Here is a 10,648-nt window from a genome sequence, read left to right as displayed (position 1 = left end):
AAGTTAGCCTTGAGGCTTTCCCAATTAATTATAATATGATAATTAATTAAGTACGATTGCAATAGCATTATCCTCTCACAATCTATACAAAACTTTGCACATGTGATACTAAGGCTTGCATACTTGCTGATGTGACCAATGGACTGTCCTCTATCACTATCTAACTATGCATCTTCTCATTGCATCTTGCATGTATGGTAGCAAACAAACATCAAGAACTGCTTTCCCAATACTTAGTATCTGAACTACTCTCTATAAATTAGGTACAACTTCTATATGTCTTCAACTTAGACTCTACGCACTTGACCATGTCATTAGGACACTATGTAGAACATGTCCATAATCATGCATCATCAGACAATTAAACCATTATCCATACCATTAAGACCTATGTATGTTTCTTAGCCAGTCTTTACATAAGCTATGCTATGTTGACATCAATGACAAAAAAAATCATGAATGCAACATGTCAATACTCTCCAATACTTAGAATACTCCCCCAAACTAGTATCATCAACATTCATGCTAACACCTCCCCCCCTAGCAGGCTCCTATCCCACCCTTGCAGTAACCTATCCCCCTAATAGGCTCCTATTCTACCCCATCAATAGCCTATTCCACATCAAGAGCTATATGATAGCACTAATTAGGAGATTTAGAGACTTTAGGAATCCCTAACCAGTGGTACATCCTCTAGTGTATACTATAGTACATTCTAGAGTATTCTATGTAACTTGACTTATATTTGAGATGAGATTCATGGTGCTTCTCCATATGTTGTGCATGCCATACAAACATTTCTTTAGCCTAATAGACATGAAGTCTCCTCAAGTCTTTCTTTATAGGAGGTACATGGCTTAGTTTTCAAAGAGGTCCAAAAGAGGGAGTGTTTCCCTCATTATCTTCTACAAAGGTTTGTGAAGGGATACCAAGTTATGAAGTGTATAGATCCACATATGGATACATTGATATACCCTTGCTTCTCAGCTGCTCATGGTCATTATGCAATAACAACCAAATTCCACTCTATTTTACATGGCATCTATGTCAAGGTTCACTTATAAAGGGTGATGAAGCACACTTACTTACCAAGGAATTTAGGATAGGGGTATGGTAGAACGAATTATCGGTAGGTTTTTCATGTGCTACTGGCACATAGGGATATTATTGAATAGAGGGGAACTTTTATTGCCCTTGTATTGGATCCCTCGACCGATGATGCTATGCATAGTACCTAGTTATGGGGGGTGATTCAAGGATTTGGGTACATCATATCAACTAAGTGATAAGGTTGGCCACTACCTAATGTCTCATCAACATTCTAGATCATCGTTTGATGCTTCTTCTTTAGTTGATCTATACAATGCAATAGGTATCCCTTCACTAGCCATCTTAGAGGCTCTGACAAGAGTGTTGTCACAAGACACTTTGACTATCTACTGATTGCGGATCTATTAGAATCATGTTGATTCATAGTAGTAGAGCTTGGTGTACCCATCTTATATGTTCAAGTTCATGTGGGTAGTACTAGGTTGCATTGTCAATCACATTCTTCTCATCATTCAGGTGGTGGTCATAGTGGTAGTGTGCATCATGATCCACCTACTAACCACACTTTTGATGTAAAGGGACATACATACACTAAAGACCCTTTAGCCAATGCAAGACATGCTTAGAGTATAGATATAGGCCTTGATGATGTTGACTTTATCTTGTCAACCACAAGATGGATGGACTTGTTGACGCATGAGGATTATACTTCTATGCCATCTCATTTGGTCAGTCCACTTGGCTCATCATTATTAGGACATGTGTTGGTCACCAATCATGTTGTAGATAAAGAGGTGGGGCTAGATGGGGCCCAACACAATTTGGATGTATTGGTGGACACGTTCTATGCTAGGCAGTTAGAGTATTATCAAATGCCAACATCTAGACAAGTAAATCTTATTTTTTATGTAAATTAAATTTTCATTCTTTTTAATAATTTATGTCTAGACCATGTTAAAGTATACATTTTTTAAACATGATTTTTTGCGCATATGTATTGTAGGGGGAAATGCCTCTTGTTATTCCATCTTTGATTCCTGGTCATGTACATTGTCGAGACTCACTAGATGATGTTAGTAGTGGATAGGCAAGCTTTCAATATTTCATTAGACACACATACATGTACATAAAATGCACAATTTTAATTTGTTTATTAGTATACATTGCTATGACTTTATCTTTAATATATACGGGTCAACATATCCATTAGAACATCTTGATAGTCATCCTTTAGACCAAATTGTGAGGAGATGTCATGATGAGACTAGTGGACTAGGCGATCCATAGTTTTTTTTATAGATTATTTGATCCACCTAGAGAGACATTCATAGATTAGATAAGCACTATATATACATGCTATTTATATTTGATGTAATCTATAGATGTATATGCACATTGCTTATATTTGATATTATCTTTTGAGATCTCGATAAATACTTTTGTTTGTCATATGTTTGATGATTGACATATGTGTGATTATGTTCTAGTTCATAAATATTTGATCATTGATATATATATATATATATATATATATATATATATATATATATATATATATATATATATGTATATATATCTACATGTATATGTATGTATATATATATATCTATACATACATACATACATACATACATACATACATATATCTACATGTATATGTATATATATATATATATACATATATATATATATATATATATATATATATACATATATATATACGTATATATATACATATACATATACATATACATATACATATATATATATACATATACATATATATATATACATATATATATACATATACATATATATATATATATACATATATACATATACATATATATACATATATACATATATATATATATATATACATATATATACATATATACATATATACATATATACATATATATATATATATGTATATATATGTATATATATATATATATACATACATATATACATATATACATATATACATATATACATGTACATGTACATGTGTATGTATGATGGTGTTATTTGTGAAAGATGTTTAAGATTATCTTTAACTACATGTTTGATAATATCATTAATGTCTTAATTTGAACATGTAATTTATGTCCTAGTTTGGACAAGTGAAAATATAGGACAATTTTAACAATTAGTTAATTAGTTACATATCCTAATTTGAATAATTTAAATATAAAAAAAATTATTTGAACTTAAGTAGTTAAATAAAAGAGTAAAAGTTTGATTGCAATATACTTCATCCCCTTAGGACACATCTTATTTTCAACCCCTTAAGAAAAATGTTTGAATTTCTTCCCCTTATGACAGATGTTCTAATTAGTTGTGTATACTCCTAATTTAAATAATTAGTTACAAGCCACAATTTGATCTTGAGTAGTTAAATGCAAGAGTAAAAGTTTGATTGCAATATATTTCATTCCCTTAAGACACACCCTAATTTCATCTTGTTAAGAAAAATGTTCAAATTTCTTCCCCTTAAGACACATGTTCTAATTAGTTACATATTCTATTTCAAATAATTAGTTACAAATCACATTTTGAGCTCGACAAGTTAAATGAAATAGCAAAGATACTTCATACAGTTCAACCATGCATCCTAATTTCAAATAGTTCAAGAAAATATCAGTTTGTTCAAACAAATTTCATTCATAATTCAAGAAAATGAGCTTGCCTATATTAAAAGTTTTTTCTATCTTGTATCAAGTGGGTCAACTCATTATCAGATAACCTGTAATTTTTTCTCATCATCATCAATATCGAGCCTCCATTTATGTATTTCAGGTCCTTTGACTGGATGAAGAGTTGACCAATGGAAATTACATGGTTATTATACTGATAAACATTGTTGTTAGGTTGATCATTAGTGAAATGAATCCCACTTTTAGGTGTTCTTCTTTGCTTCAAATATGTTCCATGTACAACAATAAAACTTGCATACACATTTAAAAAATATCATAGATGAAACACTTACTGAACATATGTACACCAATCAAATAAGTCAATAAATTTAAATTCATAAAAAAATATAGATGTATGTTCAACTATACTAACCTATGAGAAACATAATTCCATCACTTATTTCAATCTTTGTTAGGTTCTCTCTTTCCATGGTGCAATGTAATAGATAATAACTAACACCTCCTACATTCTCAAATTCTACCATGACTACAAAAACATTGCCTACACAAAGTATATGTATAAATCCCATGAACATGAGTATAAGTCAATAAATTAAGAAAAAATATGAAACAAATATTTATATGTACATACCAACTCTAATCAATTCTAAAATATGGTTATAATCACTAGAAATCAATGGAATATCATCAAAGTTTTCATCCTCAAACTCATTTGTATTAATATCCATTGACCCACATATCCATGTTCTTGATTAATGCAACCACCATAGTTTTGATCAATGCAATTAGGACAAAAACATGAGTATTATCTAGAGTACAATGACCACACATTACTATCTGTACTCATAACTAAATGAAAAGATCATGTCTTCTCTACCCTCTTGCATGCATGCATTGATCTTCTAATTGACACATGAATGTAGAGTCCACACATACATATAAAAAATGAGATAGACATGTACACATTAGTATATATATGGATATTCAAAATAATTTATTCACCTGACATATTAAACACAAATTTGATTCAATTTAAATATTCAAATTAATTTTTAACATGTGTTAAATCTATACCTGATACCTCCCAAAGCACTTTGAATGGTATGACTTGATCTGCTTGTGATGATGTGTTATCTGTATTTGCCACTATAAAATACATTTTGCACCACTTAATCACATCATAACAATTATTAATGCGATATCCTTTATAGTCCATTTGATACTTTCTTAAATCACATTTGATACAAGCTCCTACACCATTATGTTTACCCTTTCCATATTCATTTTTGAAAAAACTCCAAATGTGTGGTATATTTTGGTATTGGTGATATCTACATGATGCATAAAATGGCCTAGCTGATTAAAATTGTGTTACACATCCATTTGACCATAAAAATAAATAAATCATTTTTAAGCCTTTGCTTTTTGAATAGTCAAAAAATGTCTTAAAATATTGTTCCACAAAATGTGTGTCATGCTCTTTATCATCACTAATGAAAAAGTGATATTCTTTTTTAATGACTTGTATTTGATCTGTACTTTCCACACCATCCAAATCTATTTTTTCATGTTGAAAAGGCACTTGGAACATTTTAGTAACCTTCTATGTAAAGTGGTATTTTCCTTGAAGTTGTTTTTGAGAAACGAAAAAGTAATTCTTTGCAAAGTCAACAATAGATAAAATTGTTCCAAGTGGGAAAGTTTCTCTTAATATTTGAAACTTTTCTTCTTGCCACTTAGAAAATAAAGCATGACATATATATGGTTGAATCAATTTACAATAAAATGACATAAATTCTCCAACTAGTATCTCGTCTTCTACATATTCCAACGTTGTTGATTCCTTTCCAACTTTTGTTTTAGACTATATGTACTTATATATCTTACTTTTTACCATCCTCACCATATCACTATTTTCATCTCTCAAAGGAAATTTAGTTAGGTTACCACATGTTTCCCTTATGCAATCTATTTCACCTATTGCACAATCATTTGATTTGTCACATAAGATTGATGTTATGAGTTGGCTTGGTCATTTAGGGAAAGAAATTTGAGAATCACCTCTTTCTTCTATCATATTTTAGAATAAATTAAATTCAACATGAATAGTTCATATCAAATTCAGCATGATATCAACAACAATAAGTTCCAAAAGTTTTATTTATCCTCACAAAATAGGGCTTCAATCTTTCAAACATTGTTTGTCCAATCTTTATGTTAGTATTTAAATTACAAAATGAGAGATACAATTCATGTTTTTTGACATCCAACAAATGTTTTGTGTGTTGAAAATATTCCTTAGGCCCCATCATTTGCTTGATGATATCTCTTCTGTTTGGTGAAGGGAAAGTATTATCAATCCAAAATTGAATAATGATTTCTCCAATCGTATCAGATTGAGGAGCTCTACACATTAGCACCCAATTTCCTTATAAAGTACTATCATCCAATTTTTTCTCCTTTTTAGATAATGTTATACTATCTTATGAATATACTTGACATGAGATGAAAGTGAAGAGAATTATCTTTTTGGACATGTTTTCTTATTTAAAATAGATGTAATTATCACTCTTTGTACATCAGATTTATCTGTAGATCTAGTTGTTTTCCCAACGGAATGCAATCCTTCCTTTTTGTAGTTTAGAAGTCCTCATTTTCATAGTTTTATCTACACCCAATATTTTTAATGGCTCCTTTAATTCATCTTTAAGAAGTGAAATTGATAATAATTAAGTTTTGTCCATTATATCAAGATTCTCAAATTGTGCAATTATTTCCTTAGACTTTTTATTCAATGACCTCTTCATAGTTTGTGTAGGTTAACTAGCATATTTTCTCAATTTTTCCACATCCATTTCAATTAAATGATCTATGTTTCTATGAGTAATTGTTCTCTTCAATCTTTGATCTAGATTAACATTCTCATTTGTTTCTTGATCCTGGGTTGCAAGAATTTTTTTAAAAAGTCTTAAGATATAGTCTTCTTAGGGGACATATGTGTACATACATAACTTGAACTATTACATAATTTTATCTAAATCCCAACATCTACAAATGTTATAAATTTAACTTTTAATGAACTAAAGATAGTTATGAACATACTTCTTTGACCTTGTGATGAACTTTCTTCAATATCCATTGCTTCAACTTCAATTTCCTCCCATCCAACTTTTCCATCATTGACTATTGCACACATGATAACAAATAAAATCAAGCACTTATAAGAGGAAATGTCTCTAAAATTTAAAATTAAAGTTATAAAGCTTTCCTATAAATCTAGATAGAGAATCTACTTGCAACAGATGTGTGTACCTATTTGAGCATGGGATGATGCTTCTCCAACTTCAGGAAGTTGTCCTTGTTGAGTATATTCTAAACATGTCCATGTTTGAATGTAAGTATTTTAGTCATTAAACCACTTTGAATCTTAACTTGATATACTAAATTGAACCCTAAACCTAACACTTTTAACTAAATTGTGTACCCTCACATAAATTAAATGGACCCCTAATCATAACTCTAAAATATGTCATTTAATTCACATAAAATTAAACATATATATTTAAAATGATAAACTCTAACTCCAAACATGGTGATACCTAAGTTAATAGTAACCCTAATTGCTAATCACATTCCTAATTTAATAAACACTAATCCAAAATATATAAAACTCTAGAAATAGATTGTAGACTATAAATAAAAATGTACTAGAAATAATATTGCACACGTGTACCTTTCCTCCTTCTATGGTATCCTGCTAATCATGTTTGGCAATTTTCTTCTTCTTTTTCTTCCATTCTATTGGGACTCAAAATTGAAGCCTTGATTTTGAGTACCATTGAAAAAATCAAACCCTATAAGTGTCTTTATATGCATGTATACGTGGCTATCCTTTTGAGGCCTAAGAGGTGTTTAATGTTTCTAACACCTTGCATTCAATGTATCCACTCCCCATGATGATAAATTTCCATGCTGAGTCATTTCGTGAAGTCCCATTTTGAGCAATGTCCAAATCTACATTTTTGCCCAAGTGTCAAACAGTGACAAGAGGCTGTGTTTGTAATTGAATATCTCGCACCTAGTATCGTTTCATGAATTTTTGCTTTGGGAGTGTTTAGTGTCCATATCAAAGAAGCTATGTTTTAGATTTCAAGTCATTTTGATATCTTTTGATTAGGTTTTGAATCCCTCAAAATTGGTCATTTATTATTGTCATGCTGATGTGAATTGTTCAGTATTCTAGGAGGCCCTATTTGACTTGTTATAACTTTGACCCAATTGACCAAAATGAGAAATTTCCTTTTGCATTTTATTCTAGAGGTCAAAGAATTTCTATGTTTCAATTTTGAGCTTATGACTAATTCATTTGATCAGTTTGCAAATGTGATTCCAAATGTAATTTATGATGTTTTACTAGTGTCATAAAGTGCAGATTAGTCACTACCCCTATTTGTGATGTCATAACTCAGAATCCATGATAGGTGAGATCAAATGGATTGTACCATTGTGTTCTATTCTAAAAATTCTTTAAGTGTGTCAATTTTCAAATCTTGATGAATCCATCTGCATAGTTTCCCAGAGCCATTTCATTTGAGAAAAATGTTTTTCTACCACTATTTCTAGTCTACAAATTTTGAGTAGCCCACTTTTACTGCTCACCAAATACACCCAGTTATTTTTCATGAGCCTTAATCCTAGATTTATACCATCCTAATGATAGTGAACCAATGCCCTAGTTTTTGTGGCTCCAACTGTCAGTTTGCCCCATTTTTAAGGCCAAATCCGAACACATTTTATGGTTTTCTAACATGTTTTCTTGAAGGCAGTTCTGGGAGGGCAACTTTGACAGTCAAGATCTTTTGACTGAGAATTCATCATGAGATGAGATTCGATAGGGTAAAATTATATAGAATAGAGAACCAATATGTTCGATTCTAGAGCTCGATCAAGTGTTTTGGTAAGTTTTTAAGGCTAGCCAAAGGACCCCTTGGCATGAAATTGGCAAGTCATAGAAAAAGAGTTAAAATGAGTTTTAAAGCATTCAGTGGTTGAACTTGATTCCAATTAGTGTCATAGGTTAAATAAGCTAGATGAATTGTCAAGTGTTTCAATTTGAATTTTTTTAAGCCAGACCCACTTTGAGGCCCGACTGCTTTCATCAAAATTGGTAGGTTTGATGTCAGGTAATGATATAATAATATTTTGTGAGATCAATTAGACATTTGAATTATGCATACTATGATTAGATAAAGGAAGGTCAAAGGCATATTTCAAGAGAATCAAATGCCTAGATGTTAAAATATGTCATCTCAAGTAATTGCAATACATATGAGAGTGTTTGCAGCTTCCTATATGATCTTGGCTCTTATGTCTTTGGTGGCTTCATGCTTTTCAGACCAAGATAACATGGTTTCTATGGATTTGAAGGAGAGTGGTCATGAATGATAAGTCATATAAAGAAATGGATATGACAAATATCTCACAACAACCCTAATAAAAGATAGTATATAATAAAAAACAAGGTTTTACCTTAATCTCTTCATGATCTACGACTAGGAAAATAATTGAGAAGTAATAAAACTTGGTTAAAGTTCTGCTAAAGACATGATTTCAATGTGGGCATCTAAAAAAAGGGGTAATTTGTGCTATGTTTGAGCTCTGTGAGGAGAAAAAGATCAAAGCTTGAGGAAGCAGCAGTACACCATTGAATCTTTTGGATATCTGTGAATGCCCAACAAAAGAGAGAGATGAGCAAACAACATAAGATCTAAAAAAAAAAAGAGGGAGAAGATAAATAGAGAATGCGAGCAGAGAACACCCACAAAGTGGAGGATATCCTCGAGTTGGAAAAATAAGAAGAATATGGTTAAGCCCAAAAATGAGCAAAGAGAAGGCAATACATGGAGCTGCCAATAGAAGGTGAAGCAAGATGTTGACCACTCAAAGCAGTTGCAGGCCAAAGAAGAAATCCATGTGAAGGTGAAGCATTCCACAAGGCAAAAACCAATCCAAAGCCGATAGGGAGACACCTTTGAAGATGCAAAACATGATATGACATGAGGAGGACCATGGCATTGAAAGAGGAGGAGCCGCCTTTTGAAGGAGATTTGCGACAAGAGCATGGTGTGTTAGATAGGGAAATCACAACACAAAGGAGGAACAACATTCTTTAGTAGATGGCACCCAGAGTAAGCATTCCATGCCAAGGGCAGAATTTCTACCTCCACGTTGACAATAAATAATAGAACATCCCATGGCATTAGAGGAGTTGAAGCCCCTGGTATGGCCGCAATCAAAGAACAAAGCAATGCACATTAAGGACAAGGCATGAGGAGTAGAGTGAAGAAGCCCTCCCCAATCCCCCTGCGGATCCACACCATAAAAAAAAAAAAAAAACATTTATCCCACATTCACTATGAAGGGGTAAATTTGAATGTATAAATAATATTCTACTTAGTATACACAATGTTTTAAGGACAAGGCCTTTTAAAGGAAAATAAGCTTGCAAGGAGGGGCCTTCCATGGCCAGTTGGCATTGAGATCAAACAATTTTGACAAAGGAGGAGCTCACCAAAAAATGGCTAGATTTCGGTGGTTGCCATGTCACCATCAGAAAATGTAAGGTTTTGTTGGTGGAGACATGGCGACCTCTCGAAAAACCTTAAAATCTAGCAGGAGTTGTGGGGCCCATTTGGATGGCATGACTGAATTGGAAATGGACATGTGTCATGTGCAGACAAATCAGAACATGCCACATGGTGTGTATCTGGTGCTCGAATGGATTTAGGAGGAATAAATTTTTTTAAAAATATTTTATTCAAAATTTTGAGATGGCCATTCATGATAAAAGAATTTCAAAGTTATAAATGTAAAACTTATAGTTTATACTATAGAGTTTTTTAAAATTTTAAATTTTTTGCATTTTAATGTACAAAACT

Source organism: Cupressus sempervirens, chromosome 4, assembly GCF_028749045.1.
Source record: "Cupressus sempervirens isolate cs-2001-9-10 chromosome 4, ASM2874904v1, whole genome shotgun sequence".
Lineage (NCBI taxonomy): Eukaryota > Viridiplantae > Streptophyta > Pinopsida > Cupressales > Cupressaceae > Cupressus > Cupressus sempervirens.
The sequence above is the reverse complement of the archived record's forward strand: the minus strand, read 5'-3'. Positions refer to the sequence as shown.